The following is a 26,546-nucleotide window of genomic DNA, read 5'->3' on the forward strand; positions in this document are numbered from 1 at the left end:
GGTTATCAAACAAGAGTACATTCAGTGGTTTCTAGCCTTTACAGTTGCATCCAAGCGTGTCTCTATATCCAGCCATTAACAATACATCCCACACAGGTGGTTAGCAATCCATTTACCACTTATCACACTGTGGCTGTCGTCGGCACAAAAGTATGGCATGATGCAAAGAACAGACTCGGGGTACATGACGGACCCAGAGCTGAACGAGTCCGGGGTGTGTATCTGCAACATGAGTACAGTCTGATACAGAAGACCTGCCAGGTCAACTAGAGTCCTCTCCCACAGCTCGCTTCTCACTATTGAAAGCCTACCAGTGGAGTAGTCGATCCCCGCGTCTGTCAGCATGACAGTCGGCACCGAAAGCGAGATGGAGGCGTCAGAGCAAGATTCGTTGTTGCTAAGGGACAGTATGCCTTCCGCTAAGGCTTCCGTGAGCCTTTTCCCGAGCGAAGCGCTTAGGTTCCTGTAGACATCACGGGGCTGTAGGGACATGTCCACTGTGATCACATTGATGCAGACCTCGAGTTTCTCACCGGGCAGACGAGCCACAGTCTCGCTGTTTATCCTTAGGTGCTCCAACTCCCTAGTACCGCAGGCCGGTATCATGTGTTTGGGGCAGTTGTTCATTACCGTGTTGAAAGCCATGGTTGCCCTCTTCAACCTCTCTCTGACTGAGGAGATGGAGGTGAGCAGGTGCTCTTTGCAATCATCCAGGCTGTGGGAGCCAAGAGCAGACCTGTACATGTAGCGGGCTAAGCAGTAGACTATAATGCAGTGAGCCAAAAGCTTTCCTGAGCGGTTGACCAAGGCACAGTCTGCGTAGTGAGCTATCAGCACCCTGGAGTTGGCGAAACATTTGTTGAAAGGCTGGTAGAGGTGGTAGATGATCTCCGTGTACGAGGAGGAGTCGATTGGGGTTCTGTGGGGCTGGTCGAGATGCTCCGAGTTGTCATCTCTAACTTGATTGGATCCGCAATCATACTCGTTATCACTGTCAGGCACCTTGCTTGAGTCGGAACGCTTGGCCTCGCACATGAGCGATCCACCGAACATGGCCGTGATAGCCACCCTGTGCTAGCCTGGAGGTTCAAGGGGTATCTGTAGAAGGCTGCTTCGCAAGGGTTACACTTATGATACTCGGTGCACTCGACGGGCTTGACCGAGAGTCCTGTGATCCGCTGTAGCCACGTCTTCACAGTTTCTAGGTAGATCGTTTTAACACTGGAGTTGGCTACCTTCAAGCGATCCAGCGTTTGTTGACTAAAGTGCTTGTTCTTTGATGATTTGATGAGACTGCTCCAAGGAAAGAACTCTGCTGCCATCTTGGACGCGATGAGTTGAGATGCCTTGCACGCTAGCAGGTCTCTGAGGATTCCCTGCTTGCGCGAGAACATGTGGTTCATGCAGTATTTCCAGTCCTTGTACAATGTTCTCCCTGTGACGGTGTCGACCGACGCAGACCCGTAGCCCCGCACGGGAACCAGTGTCGTAGAGACCGCAGAGAAACCAGAGTCCAGCTTCAAGGTTATAACATTGTCCACTCTGTAAGAGGTGAGAAAGGAGCTAGCTCGATGCAAGTCTAACCACTGCCCGAGATCGTCCAGGATCGGTTCCCTCTCCAGGTATAAGATTACATCTCCAGCCTTGAGCTGGTGCCAGGGAGAGGTGGAAAAGCAGGATACCATGTCAGTCTCTAGTTTGATGCAGTCTCCCCTCATGACGCAGGCTATGAAGGTGTCCGTCATGGCAGAATCACAAGGGGAGCGTATACTTTTGAAGTCCGAGAGCCCCCTGACCTTTACGGAGATCGAAGACAGATCACCCATGTCGTCCAGGTTGTGACTGAGAGCCTCGTAGGTCTTCTTAGCTATGTGGCAGTAGACAGAGCAACTGTTTTCATACTCCAGCTTCACTCTCCTGTCTTTGACGAAAGGTCCAACCTCTTCGGACCCAGGGACTCTTGCCACAAATACAGGATATCCTTCCTTGGTCAATCTTCCTTTCGGGTCTCTGACTACATGTTGGTGTGTGTTACCTCTGCCTATCACGTACATCCTCTCGAGAGTGTCCTCCACCAAGGCCATGTGCACGTAGTCCAGAAAGGCAGGCACCTGGGCGCCAGCCCTCTTAAACATGTCACCCACAGCCGTCCGGGCCTTACAGGCGAAGCTCTCGAGTAGTTTGATGTCAGTCTCCCCCGACCGGGGCGTATCTTCTCTGTGCACGTCTACATCAGACACATCCCTTTCAGGAAGGTCCCTGGGGCCGTATCCAACTGAGACCATGACACTGTCAGTGTCTCCGTAGACAACGGGGCAGCGGTGACGGTAGAAAGTAGACACGCAGTTGTTTACCACAGCAATCTGTTGCCTGCCATGGCCAGATATGTTCCGTAGAAGGAGTTGGCTAGGCTAGGACTTTACACTCTCCCTCCTGCAGCTTGTAGTAGACCCGCTCGGCCTCGCTGATGTCAGGGTTCTTGAGTTTCCTCTTGAAGTCAGCTCGCTGGTTGAGATAGTACTCCACCGAGGAAGAGAATATGCCCGGGGCACGGATAAAGCAGCCTTGGGTCTGGTCGTACTTGAGAATGAGCGATGCGTACTCAAACCCCTCAGCCTCCCAGTTGTAACACACCCAATCGTGGGGAAAGTGCACGGGAGGCCAGGGGATGGTGGTCTCAGGCGAGATGTTGAGAGCGCACATGATGGAGGGGTACATACTGGAGAAGTCAAACGACAGCTCCAGACCCATACCGGGTCCCGAGTAGTGTAGGCCCGTGAGGGGGTCACACACAGCTCCCCCTTTCCACGTCTCACTGTCACCATTGTCGGAGGCTAGATTAGGATCCCATCGCAGGCGGCTGTTCAATTCCATACCCAGGGGTTCCGCTTTGACTCTGAGAGTGTCGAGTGTAAACTTGAGCTGAGGAATCTGAACCGAGTGAATGCTCTGCACGAAGCCGCAAAAGTTATCCCCTCTTCCGTGTACCACCACGTCTATATTGAGAGTGGCCCTACATCGATGGAACAGAGCTGATACTGGGTTGAGAACTTTAGCCAGCCTGGCGCACAGCTGTGAGTCGACCAAGTTGTAGAGGAGCACGGCGAATAGACTCTTACCTCTGAGTCTGATCATCTCATCCATTTTAGAGTAACCCACGTCGGCCAGCTTGCAAAGCTTTCTGGTGTCCTTTTGGGCCTTTCTGTGTAGCTTCCTGACCTTGGAGATGACAAAGGGTGCTACGTCGTTCAACTTCATGCTGGTACATGCAAACTTTATATCTCTGGTCCCCGCCATCCTGTAAAGATCTATGATGTTCATACCACAGCTGTTCATCTTGAAGTGGCCCAGCTTGGCCTTCTCTTTGTTGAACGTTTCGATGTGCACAGATATCAGTCGGAGCTTGTACTCGGTCAAGGTTCCATTGAGCAACACAGAGCCTACACTCTTCAGCATCTCCTTGTACATATCTAGGTAACGTACGTTTTCAAACTGGAAGAAAGGTACCATGTCATCGGCCAGGGTCCTGGTGACAAAGAGGCCGTACCAGGCTCGCAATAGCGAGGCGCCTCGTTACTGGGTAACGACGTCGCGGAACTTGGTGTAGTTCAATTCAGCATAGAAATGCACACGCTGCTCGATCACCCTCACATTGAATTCGGCATTGAACACGTACAGGAGTTCTATGCCGTACTTGTACAGCAGTTGGATCATCTTCTCCAGGACTGTGAGTTCTCCGGAGCACGGGTAAAACATAATCCTTGTGACATCGTCTATGCCGGCACCCCTGGCTAGTTCGTGGTCCGCCTCTGGGTGATGGTTGTCTGTTACCTTACATTTATTATAGACAATCATCAGCTTCTTTCTGTGGTGGGCGGGTGAGGTCTTGGGTATGTGAGAGTTGAGGATCACGAGAGAGATGCAGGTTATCTCGTGCTGCTGACCTGGCATGTCAGGCGAGAGAGCAGGGATGGAGACGTGCTTACAATGTTTGGGCAATTGTGACCTGCCAGTGTTTAGCGTGTGAACCAGCTTAGTCCTGTACTCTGTCATGCCCTCAACCATACGCTCAGTGCAGTAGGGGAACCTGTAGGCGAAAGAGTCGCATCTTAGGGACATATCCTGGTATGATTTGTCAAACACGGTCTCAATGTCCAGACACGCTGCCTTGTAGAAATAGGCTACGTGTTTACTGTCAAAGAACTTAGTCTCAGCCTCAGACAGGTCGTGATCATAGATGAGTTCGGACACTGAGAGGACCTGGTTCAGCTTGTTTGCGGATATGAAATAGACCCTACCGAACATGACATCGGATCATAGGGCAGGCGTGTTACCGTCTCGAGCAATGTAGTAGCCCTTGTCCGGGCAGAAGTCTCCAAACGTGAGTGCTCCCCTGACGGTTTCTACATACTTTTTGGCCAAGGATATACATTTTAGCGGGAAAACCAGAGCATTTACTTTCCGCTTAATGTCATCATGGAGAACGTGGATGTTCACTGGCTCAGAAGCAAAATGTTTAGACCAATGTCTACCAACCAGCTCCCAGGTCTCTTCCTCACCATCCTGATCTCGAACTAAGTCGAGGTCATAACCCACAACAGGAGCTATACCAGTAACTTTGAAGTGTACCATAGTGTAGATGTTGATATCTTGAGTCTGCACCACCAACCCTCTGCACAAAAGAGCCTCCTCCTGCCTGTTAAAGAGGACAGACTTGATCATCACCCCGACCAGATTAGGCTCAAGGCCAGGGTTGACAGCTCTACGCTCAGGGTAGATGTTAGGAAAGTAATCCACGAAAGGCACGGCTTTGTTCATGATTCTGAATCAAGAGACTCGATACAGAGATGAGGTAGTCATTCAAAAGTCATGTTAAACACTCTTATTGCACACAGCGTGAGTTCATGCAACTTATTATGTGACTTGTTAAGTACATTTTTACCTCTGAACTTATTTAGGTATGCCATAACAAAGGGTTTGAATATTTATTGACATTTTGTATTCATTTATATATATATAAAAAAATATATAAAAACACAATTCAACTTTGATGTTAGGGTTATTGTGTGTAGGCCAGTGATCTAAATTTAATGCATTTTAAATTCAGGCTGTAACACAACAACATTTGGAAAAAGTCAAAGGGTGTGAACAATTCTGAAGGTACCGTACTGTAATTGAGGCCACAGGATCCGCTTTCTCTCCAAACCAATTCAGATAAAACAACAGCCTTGGTTGCTCGTTGTAGCCTACTCCTTCTCATTTCATTAACTTTTCATTAACTTTTATTTCCACCTGAAGGCTTCTGGTTGGCTACTGGTCTTTTTATGGGGCGCACGTGCACTTCATAAAAACTACATTAAAGAGTCAAACATTTATTAAATGAATCATTTGAAATGTCATGGCATAACTTGGTATGTAACAATGTCACATGGATATTTTAATTTAATTCAGAAAAAGCCTTTTCAGGGTTAAAATAGTCATATACATTTTTGTCTTAAAAAATATATATTAAAACAAGTAATCGAATACTAACGTCCATTCGGATATTCGATAACCATGCACATCCCGAGCAGAAAAATATAGATATTTATGACATAGAATTAGGCATAATGATTATGGATCTAGATTGCAAGAAAAAGTGTGAGTGAGAGAGAGAGAGAGAGAGAGAGAGAGAGAGAGAGAGAGAGAGAGAGAGAGAGAGAGAGAGAGAGAGAGAGAGAGAGAGAGAGAGAGAGAGAGAGAGAAAGAGAGAGAGAGAGAGAGAGAGAGAGAGAGAGAGAGAGAGAGAGAGAGAGAGAGAGAGAGAGAGAGAGAGAGAGAGAGAGAGAGAGAGAGAGATTATGTAAAAACTATTTCATACAAGGAAATTAAATAGGCTAGTGGCAGCTTTAAGAAACAATACTAATGTGTCATGCAATCAAGATATGCACTTAAGGAAATATACTGCTATTCTTATCTGTATTTTTTGAAACTGCACTGTCGGTTAGGGAAATTAAGGAAATTAAATAGGCTAGTGGCAGCTTATAAAACAATACTAATGTGTCATGCAATCAAGATATGCACTTAAGGAAATATACTGCTATTCTTATCTGTATTTTTTGAAACTGCACTGTCAGTTAGGGGCTCGTAAGTAAGCATTTCACTGTAAGGTCTACTACACCTGTTGTATTCAGCGCATTTGACTAATACAATTTGATTTGATTAGATTTGCTAAAGTATCAACTGACAAATGAACAATATGTTTGGAGTGTATCTGATTATAGCATAATTAACCGCCTTGCAAAGAAGGGCATCTATTGGTAGATGGGTAAAAAATAAAAAGAAGCAGGCAATGAATATCCCTTTGAGCATGGTGAAGTTATTAATTACACTTTGGATGGTGTATCCATGCAACCAGTCACTACAAAGATACAGGTGTCCTTCCTGACTCAGTTGCCGTAGAGGAAGGAAACCACTCAACGATTTCACCATGAGGCCAATGGTAACTTTTAATAGTTACATAGTTTAATGGATGTGATAGGAGGAAACGGAGGATGAATCAACAACATTGCAGGTACTCCACAATACTAACCTAATTGACAGAGTGAAAAGAAAGATAGAAGCCTGTATAGAATTTGATAAATCCAAAACATGGACCCTGTTTGCAACAATGCACTAAAGTAATACTGTGGCAAAGCAATTACATTTTTGTCCTGAACACAAAGTGTTATGTTTGGGGAAAATCCAATACAACACATTACTAAGTACCACGCTCCATATTTTTAAGTTGTGGCTGCATCATGCTACGGGTATGCTTGTAATCATTAAGGACTGGGGAGTTTTCAGGATAAAAAATTAACGGAATGGAGCTTAGCACAGTGTTAGGGTTGCGAAAGTTCAACTGAGATAGGAACACCTGAACTTGGTTAAAATAATTGTTTAATTCAAAAGTTAATAAATGGCAAATACAATTTCCGTATATACGGGTTCAATGTTTCATCACGCAGGATAAGACAGAGAACTGATTTGTTTCTGACAAAGATAATATTTTATACTCGTGAGACTGGGCGTGGTTTAGACTGAGACTGGGCGTGGTTTAGACTCACCCAGCCTATCGTTGATGTTGGCACCTTAAGCCAGTCCTGGCCCCTTAGCGCATATGATGTCCCGATACTGTTGCTGTGTAGATTACGCTCCTTCACCCCAAAGACTGAGGTCAGACAGTTTTATAACATTGTCTGAGATATCTGCACCTGTATGCATTGTCCTCTGTTCTCGCTCAAGGCTAACTACAGCTTCCCAGCTTCTTATCTGAGCTAACTGTTACTTCCAGCACACACACACACACAGACATCCAGGCGCTCAAACAGTTTGTCAATATCAAATCACATTTGTTATAGTATTCAATCACATACAATACAATATTCAATCACATATGATATAGTTGCTAATCACGTTTGTTATAGTATTGGGTTATAGTGCATAACTCAGAACCTCACATGTTTTTCGTGTGTATAGTTTATCTGTTATTGTCTATTCAGCAGTCTCCTGATTCACCCCCCTCCTGTGTCTCTCTAAGATTAGCACAGTCTCGGTCACATAGTACAGCGCCCACACTACTGATACATTTGTTGCATACACACACATATTTCATACAGTACAGCGCTCTCTTTAACACACACACATTTCAGGCTGATATTCATGGCTAGACAGAGCACTGGTAAGAGTAGAGACAAATGGAAAATGCAGGTTCACAAGAGTCAGCAATTCAAACTTTAATGCATAAGAATAGTTAGTTAAGCATGTCAAAAACCTTATAAAAACCCCACAATCCCCCGTTTGACACCTATAGGTGTCAACATAAACAATTTTTGATTAACATAGACATTTTTATTACTTAAACATTTTTGATTGACATTTTTATTTTTGATTCCCCCGAAAGGTGTCACATACAATAAAAATTCCATCCCTTTTCCATATACTAGGTGGGCTCGTTACCACCCAGGAACTTATAACCTTCTTAGGGAGAACAGTGTTATTCATAAACCTCTTTTACAGCAAACCATGGGTCACCCTCAGTCAACCCCCTCTGTTCATTGGTCTCAGTATCCTCCCCACTATCTGCAAGCAGGGGCATCATGCCAGAAGCCTTAGCAGCATCTGCAATAGACTTCTTTGCACAAGGTAAAATGCAAGCAGCACAACAGAAAAACGAAGAATTATTAGGGTTAGAAATCCAGTAACCATCAATTCAGTGTACTCACCAAACCAACCACCCAGCCAGGAGAACAGTCCACTCTCCTCCACACCTGCAAGACCCTTCATCTCCACAGATAACTTTTCCAACCCACTCAGAGCTTTTGAAATGCTCCCATCAGGACTGGTAGTGTTAGGGATAAACGTGCAACATTGTTCTCCAAACATTTTACAAACACCCCCCTGGTTGGCCAGAATCATGTCTAGTGCTAGTCTATTTTGTCTACGAGGTGGCATCCAATTGTTCAGCTATCCCTGTAAGTGCAGTGTGGGTGTAGTTAACAAATCATTGTTGATTATACCAGATATAATTGATCCAGGCATTCTGTTTAGCATCAACAATAGCTGGGCCAATAATGGGCAATAAATGCCACAGGCCATCATTCCTGTTTAATGTCTGGAATTCGTGGGGAACCCCTATTGGGACCCCAACAGGTTGGTGTGAATGTTATCTGTTCCCTCGGACCAAGGAGCGTCACGTTTCTGCCGTCTCCTGGGTTGGTCCCAAGCCTCTGTCATGTGCAGCTCCCAAAAGTTGGTCAGCTGTAACCTCAATAATAGGCAATGGTGTTTATCAGACTGGCCAAAACACATGTTCCCTGACAATCTCCTTTCAAAATTGGGGTCAACCGCCTGGCAGGTCCTCACATCCACCATACATCAGCAACACCTCTAGTTAATAGTGACATTAGTGATGCAGGCAGCAGCAGGGAACCTCCCATAGTCCATACCTCTACCTGTACCAGTGTTACAGCTGTAATATCCCCCATATGCCTTAACCCCCATGGTGTCTTCTGGGGACGGACTTCTGGGAACACAAGACTCAGAGTTTTACACAGGGTTGAATTTGGCTTAAACTTTCCAATATGCACATCCAACCTTCCCCATTACTTAGGGAAAATGGGTGAGCAGCCAGAATAGGTCTGGCATGTCCACATACGACACAGTCCTTTCTATTAAGTGTTTTATAGGCCAACCACATGTTCTCCCCACCCTCATAACCAGAATCAGATTGGTCACTATCTGAGATGTCTTTCACATTTATTACCTGTACCAGATTGGAGAGCTTAGGTGGTGGTGTGGGACTTGGTCTTGAAGTGGTGGAGGAGGCCGGCTGAACCTGGTCTGTTGGAACTGGTGGTGGTTCTGGCAGTACTGTGATGGTAACATCCCCATCGTATCCTAATCAGACAGCTCAGGACCACAAGCAATCCTGTAAAGCCCCACCCTCTCCCAGAGAAAACATCATCAGCAAGAAGCCAGACACACCTTCACTTCTATGAACAAACACAGGGATGGAATGACGGGAAAAGGAAATTTTCATCCGAGAGATGGCCCCCAGAATTCTGTTAATTCCAGTTCTCCTCTCGGACACTGTGCTTGTTCGACAGTGTCAATGTGTCTTACCCTCCCGCAGTGTGATATGAATCCGGGTAGCTACTTCAGCTAGCTGTTACCAGGAGTCCTTGGTATGGTCCCCCCAACAGGCCTCAGGGACTGGATTGAGTGAGTTCACCTGTAATTCACCTGTAGTGCATAAAATCTTGGACATACAGGTTTGGTTAACAAACAGTTTGTCATTTGTTCTATCTGATTATATATTTAACTTCTATGCCTATTTATTAGCTAGATTTTTTTTTTTTTAAGATTATTATTTTTTTTTTATTAGTTTATTATCCAATAGGCCCCATCCTATCCTAGTCCACAATGTACCCCTCCCCCGTTTGATACCTGGCTCTGGCCAGGTAACAACCTTACCTACTCTAAATAAGGACTTAATTATGAGTAGTAAAATATTCTTATGTTCTACATTATACAATAGGAACGCCCCTTTCATTTTCCACATGTCCAATTGTACCTTGGGCGTCCATTCATATCTATACTTTTCCAATTCTCTGTCAAGTGACTTATCTACTTTAAAATGTATCTGTGCTGCTTATATATGTTAAACCCCTTCTCTACTATCTTATTTCACAGCCTACCTTGCTCATTTCATGGTACCCCCCTCCCCACTCTGCTCTCAAACCTTCAAGGTCTCAACAGTGCGGGGTAGACCCATCTGTCTGCCTTTTTCTAATAAATATTAACTAAGTGTCTCACTTTTGACTTTATCATGGATTTAAAAATAACAACAACATGTCTTATAGTGTCAATCTCTAAAGTCCTTACTATTTAAATAAGCTCTCTCCCCCCAGGATCACTCCTCTAAGAACTGAAACCTATTACTTTCCTGCCCTATTGGCTTAAAATATCTCCTGTTCAAACCTCAATGTATCATATCATCCCATATTTATTATCGATGACAAATGGGATTTTTTCTGTTGTAATACCAAAACAATAATAGCCAATTCAAAACCTTCATAACCAATGTTTAAAAACAGAATCCTGACTCCTCAGTGGTTCAAACTACAATTATGTTCAAGAGTTATAAACTCTATTATAATCAATTTACCTCAGAACTAGTATTCCCAAATGACCACAATTGCATTACTCTCACTACACTTCCCTGTGAGTGATCAAATCACAGGAAAATGCAACGAAAATAGGTCAAAAAGGTTACACCTACATTCGTGTTCCATCCCATGTCTAGACATATCAAAAGAACCCTTTATCTTAAAAAATCCCTTGTCTAAATAAAACTCAGAAAGTAAAACTCCTAATATTATCTTGTCTCTCGGGAACATGGAAAACCCCTTAACCCAAACGTTTACCACAAAAACAAAAACTAATAATTATGATAATACCCTCAAATCATTCGTTTTAAATTTCCCCGATGTTTCATGTAACTCATTCACACAACTGTGATAAACGTGTACTGTCCCTTTAAAAATTCCCAGCCAGCCATACCAGTTTGCGGGCCGGTCATTGTTCACCATAATGAAAACAGATCACGTTTAGACTACGTTTACTTTTTGTTCGAAATCCCTGGTGTTACCTAAACAAAAACCAATAACTTTTAGCCACTTTTGAAAAGTGAACGCAAACACACATTTTCTCTCACTGTTAACTAACTGCAACAGGCAATAGTACGGATTCGATAAACCAAACCCAATTTATCACAAAGGTTGGATCTTGAATAGAATATACAACGTCAATCAACATCTCTTAATCAAAACTATACTGCATGAAGTAAAGGAAATAGTGTACCTGAACAATGACCAAATCCATTCGAGTAACGTAATCGTGTATCCCCCCTAGTGACGTTATTTTACGTCGTTACAAAACAAATCATCCTGTCTCCAGCAACATACACTGATTAGTAGCCAATACCAAAACTAACTGTCTTATTCATGCCTCTAGGCAAAACATCTACTTACTCCAACTGAGTTTTGCATCAAAACTATCGTATAAGTAAAATCAACTTCTCAACTTTCTCTACTCCAAAGTGTAAACGTACCAAAATTTAACCTAAATAAGTCATTAACTGTATTCTCTCTACTCCGAATTGGTTTTAAGTTTTCTGTTATGTGACCAGCACTCAAACAGGCTCCCCTTCGACTGGGAGACCGTTGAGTGCTGCAATACTGCCATCTTCTGTCCATTCTCTGCATAGCTCTCCACCCCCAACTATTTGACACATACCTGTTTCTTATTTTATCTTTTGTTTAATTACGTAGTTAGACAAGAGTGTCCGTGACAAATAATGTGAGATTATAGTATGTGGTTAATGTACAACTTAAGTATATATGGTTACGTTATGTATATATGTCCTTACTCCCCTTCACATAAAAGCCTGATACAGTACATACAGAGGGATACAATCATAAAGCAACAGACATACAGTGTGACTTGTCTTATATCCAACACGTCTTATCCAATCAGTGAACTTGTCTTATTTCCAAAACATTGCCGTTCGGTAATATGCGCATCTAAACCCAACTTGTCTTATATCCAATGTCTTGCCGTTCACTTGTTACAGGGGACTTGTCTTATACAGTGTATTGCCGTCGAGGGTCCACCTAGACTTGTCTTATATCCAATACTTCTGCCTTCCCCTGGACTATGTTGCCGTCCACTTTTAGTCGAGGGTCCACCTAGACTTATTAATCGACAATTTGTCTTATATCCCACATACCATGTAAATACATAAAAATCCGTGAACCCGGTATATTGCCGTTCAATTATTAGAACTTGTCTTATTTCCAATATTCCGCCATTCACGGTGGTTATGTGGCCATTGTCCTCAATCACTTCCCTAAAGTCTTATATATAAGACTTTTAATAAAACAACCCTAGCTTAGATACATACACACACACAAACAGGCTCTTAATATCACGTCATACACACAGTCATTCCATTGTCATTCTGTTGGCCAATTGAAAATGCATTCGCCATCAAGTAGTACGTAATTAAATAATACGTAGTTAGTTTTATCCTTACTTTGTTGTGGTGAACATATGGTTCAAAATTTAGCAACTTACACCAGTTAGGTTTTCTCACAAAATAAATTTGGTTAAGTCCAATATGCAGAATTTCAGTTTTGAAACAATAGGCTCTGCTTACCTGTTTTTTAGTAGACCCGGGCTTTTTGCGAGAGGACCCCATCTGGCGACAGTCTAGGCCAAAGGCTGGATGCCTCAATGTCCAGCGAAGTTCCCTCAGTTCACGGTCAGGGTCACCATTTGTTAGGGTTGGGAAAGTTCAACTGAGATAGGAACAGTAGCACACCTGAACTTGGTTAAAATAATTGTTTAATTCAAAAGTTAATAAATGGCAAATACAATTTCCGTATATACGGGTTCATTGTTTCATCACGCAGGATAAGACAGAGAACTGATTTGTTTCTGACAAAGATAATATTTTATACTCGTGAGACTGGGCGTGGTTTAGACTGAGACTGGGCGTGGTTTAGACTCACCCAGCCTATCGTTGATGTTGGCACCTTAAGCCAGTCCTGGCCCCTTAGCGCATGTGATGTCCCGATACTGTTGCTGTGTAGATTACGCTCCTTCACCCCAAAGACTGAGGTCAGACAGTTTTATAACATTGTCTGAGATATCTGCACCTGTATGCATTGTCCTCGGTTCTCGCTCAAGGCTAACTACAGCTTCCCAGCTTCTTATCTGAGCTAACTGTTACTTCCAGCACACACACACACACAGACATCCAGGCGCTCAAACAGTTTGTCAATATCAAATCACATTTGTTATAGTATTCAATCACATACAATACAATATTCAATCACATATGATATAGTTGCTAATCACGTTTGTTATAGTATTGGGTTATAGTGCATAACTCAGAACCTCACATGTTTTTCGTGTGTATAGTTTATCTGTTATTGTCTATTCAGCAGTCTCCTGATTCACCCCCCTCCTGTGTCTCTCTAAGATTAGCACAGTCTCGGTCACATAGTACAGCGCCCACACTACTGATACATTTGTTGCATACACACACATATTTCATACAGTACAGCGCTCTCTTTAACACACACACATTTCAGGCTGATATTCATGGCTAGACAGAGCACTGGTAAGAGTAGAGACAAATGGAAAATGCAGGTTCACAAGAGTCAGCAATTCAAACTTTAATGCATAAGAATAGTTAGTTAAGCATGTCAAAAACCTTATAAAAACCCCACAACAGTCAAAATCCTAGAGGTAAACCCGGTTCAGTCTGCTTTCCACCAGACACTGGGAGATGAATTCACCTTTCAGCAGGACAATAAGGCCAAATCTACACTGGAGTTGCTTACCAAGAAGACAGTGAATATTCCTGAGTGGCCAAGTTCCTGAGTGGCCAAGTTACAGTTTTGATTTAAATCTACTTGAAAATGTAAGGCAAGACCTTAAAATGGTTGTCTAGCAATGATCAACAACCAATTTGACAGAGTTTGAAAAGAATAATGGGCAAATGTTGCACAATCCAGGTGTGGAAAACCCTTAGAGACTTACTCAGAAAGACTCACAGCTATAATCCTACCAAAGGTGATTCTACAAAGTATAGACTCAGGGGTGTGAATATTTATGCAAATGAAACATTTCTGTATTTAATTTTCTATAAATTTGCAATAAAATTGTAAAAACATGTTTTCACTTTGTCATTATGGGGTATTGAGTGTAGATGGGTGAGATAAACAAATGTTTAATACATTTTTGAATTCAGGCTGTAACACAACAAAATGTGGATTAAGTATGAATACTTTCTGCAGGCATTGCAGCCTAGCCTGAATCCGACTAGACGTTCATTACGTTCTCTCTCTAGTCGGAACGTGGCTAGGCAACGATCAGGACAGCGCGGAGCCGGCGAGACATATGGCTCGGAAATCCATTGATGGGATACGGCGGTGTACTCCTAATTATCCCAACGGACAAATCGAGAAGATTTAAATACTGCTAGATTTTAATGACTGGTATTTTCGTCAGCATGTTATAGCTAATGCTATAGCAGCCCATTGGATTCTAGCGTTGGGGTGAGTAGATACAGGAAGTGTTGTCGAAACCAATAGAATAGGCTACTCCAGTCAAAACAGGCACTGTTGTATGGGATGATAATAAATAACATTGTTGCTGCTGCAAGTTAGATAGCTATGGGGGGTGATAAGGGACATATATATATGTTATGGGAGGTGATAAGGGACATATATAAGTCTAGGCAACCGTACCACCTGACATGATACCAGCACCTTACTAACTTCTGCGTGACTCCTGCGTTACGTGTCTGACTTACATGACATGATACCAACGCCTTACTAACGTCTGCATCAGTGTTAATGAAAGTCATAATGTGCATAGTTTATATTTATGTTAATTAAATCTCAACCATAAGTGTTAGAAACGTACAATGTATCGACTGGGTGGTAATGTTTCAAGCATTATCATGTGTGTCAAATGCGTCAGTATATTGTAGGCTCTATTTCCGAGCCCAGCGCCATGTCCCCCAAGCCCCTGAAGTCTCTATCAGGGATCCCCCTGGTTCAGATCACTGCAGGGGGAGACCACAGCTTCTCTCTGTCCCTTTCTGGAGCTGTGTTCGGCTGGGGCAAGAACACAGCTGGGCAACTGGGACTAGGGGACACAAAAAGTACAGTATACATAACACAATAGCATACGTGTATGTGTTGACTCCTGTTAAATATATTTAAATAATCAAGGTCCAGACCGAAGACCATGAACAATACATTATTTGAAACAGGTGTGTTAGTGCTGGGTTTAAACAAAAGCCTTCACACTCAATAGCTCTCTCAGACTGTAGCTGGAGACCCCTGATTTATCTAATATGAACCCCAAAAAATTGTAGTTTAAAAACTTTTTTGACCAGGATGAGAGAACAATATTGTGTCATGTGTGTGATATGAGGTATGTGTTGTTTTGTAAATAAATAATTTTAATAAAATGAAGCCAATTTTCTGTAGACAGACATGCTCCAGCTCCTGTTGATTGCCTGAATCTGAAGAAGACTGTTTGAATTTCATGTGGAGGAGAACATACTGCCGTTCTGACAAAGGTTGTATATCTGTCTGACATAATTACACTTTTCCCTATCATTTGAACTAAATGTTGTTTGGACCATACAATATGTCTACATTTTATGTGTATTTATTTAAATGGGTGTCTCAGTGTTGTAGTTTTTTGTTCCCTGGAAATTCGTATTGAAACGTCCTCATTAACGTAGAGGAAAACACTATGATAACTGTCTGGGTTGATTTTGTTCTAGGGAGGTGTGGTGTTCACATTTGGCTCACGCTGCTATGGAAAGCTTGGACACAACTCTCTCCGAGATGAACTACAACCTCGAGTGGTGGGGCAACTCTGGGGGTCAAAGGTGACCCAGATAGCCTGTGGAAGGTAGGTTACACTTATTAGACATGATCTGGAATTGACAAAATGTTGTGATACAACAAAAATTGATGTAGGACTGTTTTGGTTATTTTCATCTTAGCATAAGACCTTTTTAGAATTCATTGTTGATTTGAGAAATGTTTTCTATGTCCGTTTGCCACATTAGACACCACACATTAGCATTTGTGGGGCCTTCCAATAAGATCTACTCATTTGGGTGCAGAGAGCAAGGGCAGCTGGGAAATGGAGTAAAGATTGATCAGTCTGTGCCCCTTCCAGTACAACTGCCAGGTAAAACATTCATTTATCGTATAACATTACCCAGAGTACACGCATTTTCAGAACAGATCAAACTTGAATAAACGTCAACTCAACAAAAGGCTTATTTCAATACTCAACTAAAATAACATGAGGTAAAACATGAAATAACATTAACTTGATCATCAACTATTTTTGTCAACATTTCAGACCAGATTGATGACCAGAAAATTCAACACATTTTTGCTGGAGGAAACCATTCCTTTGCATTGTGCACTCTTGGTCAGGTATGGACACAATTCATATTTGAAACAATGAGTTAGCAAAACAGGACATAGTTTGTCCTTTGTACTTAACATTGCTGTGATACGTTGCATCACATTGTCATCTTCCCAGGAGTCTGAAGAAAGGTCTAACAATCTCAGGTCAAGTGTGGGCAAAGTGACACAACAAGCTATAGATGAAGAAATCATTGACAAATGGATCTCGGAATGTGATTCAAAATCATGGAAAAAAGTACAGAAGTAAGTATGATATAAGTAGCTATAATTTACCGTTGTTGTTATTTCCTTATTTTGTTTATGTATGGTCACATACTGAACTGAAATTGCAGGAAATGTTTTCTTCTGCATCATGTTTAAATAGGAGCTTTCTTGATTAAAGGTAACAGTATTTAATATTGGTTCAAATACATGATTGTCTTATGTTTGAAATATTACATTATTGACGAATACTGATTTAAATATGGCCTAGATATTGACAATTATTTATTGGTTTTATTAGTTGTGACAAACATTTCCAAACCTCACCTAAACAGTCTGGCCTGGATTTGTCTCACCGGAAGCTGGCGAAAAAGGACAAAGTTTTGACTGAGGTATTTTGTGAATATATATATAAATTGATATGTAATTGTATTCTGACATGTATCTTTGATTGCACATTGAATTGCTGAAATACTTCTAAATTGTTGTCATTATCATTTGAACGAGGGACGATTCACACACCTCTTTCATTGCACTAGGTTGAAGCTGTTGTCCAGCACACACTGCTTCCCTCCCTGTATGAGGAGCCCATTGGAGTGGAGAGCTTGAGGGTCTACCTGGTTCTCCCTGAGCTCCTCAGGGTCCTTCACAAACAGCACAGAAGGACAGATCTCACCGAAGCCGTTGCTGCTGCTCTCCTCAGACTGCACCCCGACAAGCTGCAGGTCCTCGGTAATGTTGCCGTCCATTTAAAATGTTTAAAGTGTGTCACCCCAAATTCAACTACTCAACAACAACGTAGTCGTAAATCTGTTTGTGCTGTAGACAACTTATTTTGTCCTTGTTCATTCGCTGTCTGGCAGATTTAGACTAGGCTAAATTTACAAAACCATTGATAATTTGAATCGAGTGTGGTAGTGCTGTGCTACAACAAAACATGTGCACATTGGGGGTGCCCCTGGAATGATTGTGAAGTAGATCAAATTCTATACCCCCACGAATGGTTTGAGAAAGTAATCTGTGTGTTATCATGTCCTGTAGGTGACTGCTGGTCCTCATTGAAGCCATCTGTCATGACCAAGCACATTGGGGTGTGGAAGAAGGCCCTGTCGGGGATTCTGAGGAGTGAACATATTCTACGCACTCGTGACCCTGGGATCAATCACCTGCTCCAGGTCCTCGGCCATCTCCACAGAGTCAGTGTCCATGCTTCTCTGCTCGTACTGTCAATCCATTTATAATGCTGTTTTCCCATTTTGACCAGTCATCTTCGAGGACCAATCTGGTGGCAGTTATTTCAATGCAACCTATTTAGAATCGATGAGACTGTAACTGAGATTTGATGAAATATTATTTTGCTGACAAACATGTAAAATATTTAGCTAATACTTGCAAATAATTGTTTATTTATTATCAATGTATTTTACTTTTCTATATTATTTCAAAGGCAAACCAGAAATCTGTAGAGACCCAGACAGTTCCAGACAGTACCTTTTGTATGGAGGAGGTTCACTTCAATCCCAAATTTCTAGAGGAGGATGTAAAGCTTTGGCGTTTATGGTCAAAGCAGGTAAGAAAAGTTATTTAGTCTCAGTCACCGATTGCTAACAATGCTATTTGCTGTCAGTCTTGAGGTGTTTTGATGTTCGTTGTTTGGGTCTTAGAAAGTGTCCTGGCTGCATCTCAATAGAGGCTTTAGATTTCCTCTACCTGAAATGGTCTGGAAAGAGAGAGTGAAGGAAACATTTTGTTTTCCTACTGGAGAATCTTTCTCACCTCCTAAAGTTCCTTCTTATCAGTGCAGATTAACATAATTAGACAAAGAAGCTACTTAATTGAGATGCATTGTATGTTTTCTTTTGCATCACTTTCAGGATGTGGATCAGACACCTGCCATCTTTTGTCGTTACCCATTCTTGATGAACCTGCAGAGCAAGATAAATGTTTTTAACATCAATGCCGCACTTACACAGGTAATGAATCCTGCTTCTCAATATATAGTATTATAATATACAGCCGATACTATGAATCAGGGTGGCTAAACCCCCTACTAGAGACCAACTGACTGTGTATGCAGGTTTTTGCTCTTACCCTGCCTTAACACACCTGGTTCTACTAATCAGCTGCTCACCAGGATTTTGATTAGCTGAATCAGGTGTGTTAGAACAGGGCTGGTGCAAAAGCCTGCATTCCAAGTCGCTCTAGAATATTGACCATCCCTACTGAAGAAACCAGCCATATTTCTTAACCTTTTGGATGCATGGGGCCTTTTGACATGTTCCTCATGGCGGCGCCTGCTCCGTTCTTTGAGCTGAGGCTGAATAGAGCATCACTCGTCGAAGACACTTTCCATCAACTGAGTGTAGCATGTCCCAGTACCTTCAAGAGGTCCCTTGTGGTAAGTCCATATTTTTTAATATGATGAGACAATGTTTTGAACAGAGAAGGGCTATGCCAAAATGTACTGCTTACCTCTCTCAGGTGTATTTTGACGAGGATGCGAAGCTGACAGATGTCTATGTAACGGATGTGAAATGGCTAGCTAGTTAGCGGGTACGCGCTAGTAGCGTTTCAATCAGTTACGTCACTTGCTCTGAGACTTAAGTAGGGTTTCCCCTTGCTCTGCAAGGGCCGCGGCTTTTGTGGAGCGATGGTTAACGACGCTTCGTGGGTGTCAGTTGTTGATGTGTGCAGAAGGTCCCTGGTTCGCGCCCGTGTCGGGGTGAGGGGACGGTTTAAAGTTATACTGTTACATTGATGCTGTTGACCCGGATCACTGGTTGCTGCGGAAAAGGAGGAGGTTGAAAGGGGGGTGAGTGTAACGGATGTGAAATGGCTAGCTAGTTAGCGGGTACGCGCTAGTAGCGTTTCAATCAGTTACGTCACTTGCTCTGAGACTTAAGTAGGGTTTCCCCTTGCTCTGCAAGGGCCGTGGCCTTTGTGGAGCGATGGGTAACGATGCTTCGTGGGCGACCGTTGTTGATGTGTGCAGAGGGTCCCTGGTTCGCGCCCGTGTCGGGGCGAGGGGACGACATAAAGTTATACTGTTACATTGATGCTGTTGACCCGGATCACTGGTTGCTGCGGAAAAGGAGGAGGTTGAAAGGGGGGTGAGTGTAACGGATGTGAAATGGCTAGCTAGTTAGCGGGTACGCGCTAGTAGCGTTTCAATCAGTTACGTCACTTGCTCTGAGACTTAAGTAGGGTTTCCCCTTGCTCTGCAAGGGCCGCGGCTTTTGTGGAGCGATGGATAACGACGCTTCGTGGGCGACTGTTGTTGATGTGTGCAGAGGGTCCCTGGTTCGCGCCCGTGTCGGGGCGAGGGGACGGTTTAAAGTTATACTGTTACATCTACAAAAGGGACTTCTTCCTCCATTTGTTTAAAAAGCTGTTGGTCCCTGAGTCTGGGATGTTCATGTACAACGACACCGAGACGCTGGCCTGGTTCCCTGCAATGGTGAGGCACGTTTAGGGAAATCACACATGGATTATGAGGTTTTCCGCACCTCAACACATTATAGAAATAAAATATTGATAATTATTGTACTTTCAAATAGCTTCAAATGTGCTGGTAGTGAAACACTGTAATGATATGTTTCTAGAGAGGAACTACTATCGTATTATTACTGTATTACTAGCCTACTACTGTATTCTAGAAACCACAATGCCTACCCTTTACTGTATATTAATCATTTTCCCCAGATTAACAACAGCATGTCCGATACTTTCACTCATGGCTTATTTCTTGTCTCTTGTCCAACACATCCTCACTAACAGCCTAGAGTGGCGGAGAAGCGTTATTTCCTGTTTGGGGTTCTGTGTGGGATGGCCCTGTACAACAACAACATGGTGCACCTCCCCTTCCCCATGGCCTTCTTCAAGAAGCTGGTGAACATCAAGCCCTCTTTAGAGGACCTGAGAGAGTTTAGCCCCATTGAAGCAAAGTAAGTTCAGACCATAATATATTGTTATCCCTTAGTCATTAATGTATTACAGTACATGCAGTTGTGTTTGTTATAAGGACACCAAGGTCCGATTAAGAAATTGCATCTCAATGCATTTTATTGCATCTCAGGGGCAGGGCACTTGCTCTGTGTGGATAAGCAATTATTCATTATTTGGATAAATAGTTTTTCACTTATGGAAGCATCATGATTTATTGATTGCCGATTTATAATTGTCACATCTATTGTCACATATTATTTTCAATGCTTTTGAAGGAGTTTGCAGTACATCTTGGATTACCCTGATGATGATGTTGAAAACATGGACATGACTTTCTCAGTATGTATTGCATTCAAACAGTTTGATCGATGAACAAATAAAATGTAACATAATACAGATGTAGGATTTTAATTTGAACACTCTTTTGTTGCTGACAATTTTCCCACACAGCAAGAAATGCAAACTTGTAGTGTATTCAAGGTTTTAAAAGGCTTCTAAAGTTAGTAATTTACACTTTAAAATGACAGACTTGATTTGCCCTTACGAAAAATCTATCAACCCCTACAAAAAATGTCCATTAATTATAATACACATAATTCACATTTCCAGTTGCTGCAGGATTATTTTCCTGCTGTATCAAATTGGCTCAAATTAAGATCCTACATTGAAGTGAAGTGGTATGAATTACTGAACATTAGATCAATTATATTATTTTAGTGTGTATGTCTCTCGCAGATCACTCCCATCTATTTGTCCACACACACAATTAATCTTCTCCTTTCCCCCCTCTGATAACCAGGTGGTGAATCGCATCTCTGCATGTCTGGCAGACATATCAGTGTGGATGACGGATCACCACCTCAAGCTGAACCTCGGCAAGACGGAGCTGCTCTTCCTCCCGGGGAAGGACTGCCCGTTCCATGATCTCGCCATCACGGTTGACAACTCCATTGTGTCCTCCTCCCAGAGTGCTAAGAACCTTGGCGTGATCCTGGACAACACCCTGTCGTTCTCAACTAACATCAAGGCGGTGACCCGTTCCTGTAGGTTCATGCTCTACAACATTCGCAGAGTACGACCCTGCCTCACGCAGGAAGCGGCGCAGGTCCTAATCCAGGCACTTGTCATCTCCCGTCTGGATTACTGCAACTCGCTGTTGGCTGGGCTCCCTGCCTGTGCCATTAAACCCCTACAACTCATCCAGAACGCCGCAGCCCGTCTGGTGTTCAACTTTCCCAAGTTCTCTCACGTCACCCCGCTCCTCCGCTCTCTCCACTGGCTTCCAGTTGAAGCTCGCATCCGCTACAAGACCATGGTGCTTGCCTACGGAGCTGTGAGGGGAACGGCACCTCCGTACCTTCAGGCTCTGATCAGGCCCTACACCCAAACAAGGGCACTGCGTTCATCCACCTCTGGCCTGCTCGCCTCCCTACCTCTGAGGAAGTACAGTTCCCGCTCAGCCCAGTCAAAACTGTTCGCTGCTCTGGCACCCCAATGGTGGAACAAACTCCCTCACGACGCCAGGTCAGCGGAGTCAATCACCACCTTCCGGAGACACCTGAAACCCCACCTCTTTAAGGAATACCTAGGATAGGATAAAGTAATCCTTCTAGCCCCCCCCCCCTTAAAAGAGTTAGATGCACTATTGTAAAGTGGTTGTTCCACTGGATATCATAAGGTGAATGCACCAATTTGTAAGTCGCTCTGGATAAGAGCGTCTGCTAAATGACTTAAATGTAAATGTAAATGTCCATACCCTCAGTCTGCAGTGTTATCATTGTTCATTTACCTCACTATTTTCATTACTCACTATTATAGGTGATGTGGGGTGATGTAGCGGTGGAACTTGATCCCAAAGAAACTGGAAAACTTGTCACAAGTGCTAATAAGTAAGATTATAGCAATATTTACAACTGACAAAATACAAGGTTTACAGTATGACACATATTTCCATTGCTACAGCTACCAGGATTGGGGTCAATTCCATTTCGGCAATATCATCTCACGTTGAAATGTAATTGTATGAATGGAGAAATCATAATGGAAAGTAAATGATGCTTCTCATTCCTTGAATTGACATCATCTGGAATTGACTCCACCTATACTAGCTACAACTCAATGGATATCTGACTCTGTCTGTCATTCTTTTGACAGGAAGGAGTTTGTTGACACCTATGTGAACTACATCTTCAACCAGTCAGTAGAGGTGGTGTTTGAAGAGTTCAGGAAAGGCTTCTTCAAGGTGTGTGACATGGACGTGGTGGAGTTCTTCCAGCCAGAGGAACTGAGGGGAGTGATGGTGGGGAAGGAGATTTTCGACTGGGAGACGCTGAAACAGGTCAGAACCATGTTTTGTTACGACATGACTGAAGCTCAATCCCAAATCTACCCCTGGCCAATTGTCTACATCTGAGCGCATTAGACAAGTAAAACATATAATATATGCAGAAATGTCACGTAGCCTATCAGAGGGCAAGATGGAGCCTAAAAAACAAGTGTCCTGGGGTTGATTTGGGATTCATGGTGAACATGTTCTGAAACCTAGCTAAAATGTTGTTTTGATACATTGATTTGACAAGTAGTTTGAATGGTGTTAAGTGTCTATTGCTTCACCATATTAATTGAGGGCATTTCCCCCAAAACTAGAACACTGTGTATGAAGGAGAGTACCATGCTGGGCATCCCAACATCGTCACATTCTGGGAGGTGTTTGAGGACCTGACAGAGGATCAAAAGAAAGCATTCCTGTGTAAGTATGGAACATTTTCATTGTAACAGATGAACCAATAACGTAGGCTACTGAGAATAAAGTTCTGTTCTGTCATTCACTGCCCTCTCCCTTTTACCACCTTTGCCCCTTCAGTGTTCCTGACTGGCTGTGATCGTGTGCCCATCCTGGGTATGAACCAGATCAGGATGAGGGTCAAAACCCTTCCCAACTCCTCCCAACAGCATTTCCCAGAGGCGCTGACCTGTCACTCTCTGTTGCAGCTGCCCATCTACCCCTCCAAAGAGACACTACAGAGCAGGCTTATAGAGGCTGTTGGCCACAACAGAGGCTTCTGGAATGAATAATGGGTGTATAGTGTTGCTGCTGTATATACACTCCTCTCCTGTGTTCATCTTTTCATTGTTCCATAGTTGGGTTTAAGATTTGGATTGTTTTAATGTAGGGTTGTGTTTCAAATCCTAACTTGAGATCTGTGCGGTACTATGACATTATCATATTGCATTCACCAAATTTTATTAAAACATTTATAAATCAAAAAGTACAGCATGGTTTGTGCCTGCACATTAAACAACTCATTAACAAAAATGATAACAACCAAGATACAAGGAACGGAGGGTTTGGTGTATTTCATACCATTCCACTGAATCCGCTCCACCAGTTACCACACGCCCATCCTCCCCAATTAAGGTGCCACCGACCTGTGTTCCAGATAAATACAGTAAGTATATTTTTGATCAGCGCTCATCATAAGAGATCTTTATGTAACAGCGCCTTCTGGTGTTTGTGGTCAGACTTAACAATGGCGTTCAGAAACGAGGTGTTGGTGAACTCCACGGTACATGGCCCGGGGTTGCATGGGTCCAGCTCCAGGGCGGTCACATTGTTGGGCGCGGCCGTGCTCAGGATGCTACCAGGCACGTACAAGGTGAACTGTGGGCTTCGAGCGGGCCAGTAGAGGCCCAGGTTGAAACCGTTGATCCACACCTGGCCGTAGTGATTAAAACAAAACAAAGGAAAAGCATTAAAAAAAGTCTAGAAATAACGTACATGTTCAGGACTCTGTAGTGTCAGGGACCATTAACAAATATGTTGCACCAGGGTATATGAAACTAACGTGGTTCAGTAAACCACACGGATGTGATGAGTAACCTTGTCTGAAATCTGAAGAGGTGTGTCTAAGGTTAATGCCTAGGCTTTAGCTCAGAGGTCTATCACACCAGTCTTGTCATCACACAGAAGTCACAGGTCAGTTATACTGACCAAACTATAAACACAACATGCAACAATTTCAACGATTTTACTGAGATACAGTTCATATAAGGAAATCAGTTAATTTGATTTAATTCATTAGGCCCTAATCTATGGATTTCACATGACTGGGAATAAAGATACCTAAAAAAAAAGTGTGGGCGTGGATCAGAAAACCAGTCAGTATCTAGTGTGACCACCATTTGCCTCATGGGATACTCTGTTCACAACTTTGACCGCAAACCGCTCTCCCACACGACACCATACATGTGATCAGCAGTTGTGAGGCAGGTTGGACATACTGCCAAATTCTCTAAAATGACGTTGGAGGCGGCTTATGGTAGAAATATTAACATTCAATTATCTGGCAACAGCTTTGGTGGACATTCCTGGAGTCAGCATGCCAATTGCAACCTCCATCAACGTTTATAGACAAAACTGCAAATATTTGTGTCCCCAGCACAAGGTGCATGCACCTGTGTAATGATCATGCTGTTTAATCACCTTCTTGATACGCCACATCTGTCAGTTGGATGGATTATCTTGGCAAAGAAGAAATGCTCACTAACAGGGATGTAAACAAATTTGAGAGAAATAAGCTTTTTGTGCATAGGGAACATTTCTGGGATCTTTTATTTCAGCTCACGCTACATGGGACCAACACTTTGCATGGTGCATTTCAGTGGAGGCTGCTAAGAGGAGGACGGCTCATAATAATGGCTGGAACAGAGCGAATGGAATGGCATCAAACACATGGAAACCATGATTATGGTGATATTAGTTATCAGCTGCTGCTACTCTTAAACCTTTGGATGCCATCTCCCATAGTGCCCTTCGTTTTGTTACAGATGACAGTTTTGATACTCATCACTGCATCCTGTATCAAAAGGTTAATTTATATCTATATATTTGTTTGTGTATAAAGTATATATTTATGTTGTATATACAGGGCACATTTGTAAAAGATGCCTAGGTATCAATATATCTTCCCTGTTCAAATAAAGGTACAAAAATCAAATAAAAATCAAATAAAGTTTGAGTTGGCATTGGGCCTAGTGCAGATTCACCAACCCTTGCAATGGTTTTGATGATTTACCACGGTACAATAAATCAAAATCTAATAAACAAAGATACAGTCAGACTCTGGAAGTTGGACAGAAAAGAGTTGTGTTACAATGGCACTGCATAGAGCTACAATATACATAACATATTTTACCAATCCGATTTGGTTTTTATCAGAGTAGATGGGAATGAAATAGAATCGACTGAGTTGTTCGACTGAGTCATGAATCACCACATCTCTATCTATGACATTTATGTCTGCAACTGACCGTGGCCCTTTTAACTCCTTCCCAGTTTATGCACTTTATAGACCACTAGAGGGTACCGCGACCAAAGAAATCTCCACCGACAGTATTGCTGCCTTCATCCGATCTTTTTAGACATAAAATACCAACAGGTTCATCAACAGCATGTACAAATGGTTCTGTAATATGTCGATGTACACATTTCCTACTTTCACAAAACAAGCGTTTATTGGGTTATAGATCCATAGCAACAAGCATTCACAAAGACGTGGTTGCACAACTCTGTATGACCAAACAAGCAAACATACGCTTTATGAATAATTACTACAAAGGATACATTTTGAAATTGTAATACATTTTAACCACAAATTTGATCAATAGGATAATATTTATGGTTTTCACAGGAGTATAAGACTCAGAGTTACCTCTGCTGCAGAAGATAAGTTCATGAGAGTTACCAGCCTCAGAAATTGCAGCCCAAATAAATGCTTCACAGAGTTCAAGTAACAGACACATCTCAACATTAACTGTTCAGAGGAGACTGCGTGAATCAGGCCT

The 26,546-nt window shown here is 42.7% G+C and overlaps 1 protein-coding gene and 1 pseudogene across 2 annotated transcripts in view; one reads left to right on the forward strand and one right to left on the reverse strand.

Moving 5' to 3' along the window:
* The window catches only part of LOC139578996 (T-cell ecto-ADP-ribosyltransferase 2-like), a 68,132-nt gene that overhangs the window by 14,238 nt on the left and 27,348 nt on the right, over window positions 1–26,546 (reverse strand). The window lies entirely within an intron of this gene.
* LOC139579730 (probable E3 ubiquitin-protein ligase HERC3) lies at window positions 14,672–23,965 on the forward strand (annotated as a pseudogene).

The sequence above is a fragment of the Salvelinus alpinus genome, chromosome 6, assembly GCF_045679555.1.
Source record: "Salvelinus alpinus chromosome 6, SLU_Salpinus.1, whole genome shotgun sequence".
NCBI classification, from domain to species: domain Eukaryota; kingdom Metazoa; phylum Chordata; class Actinopteri; order Salmoniformes; family Salmonidae; genus Salvelinus; species Salvelinus alpinus.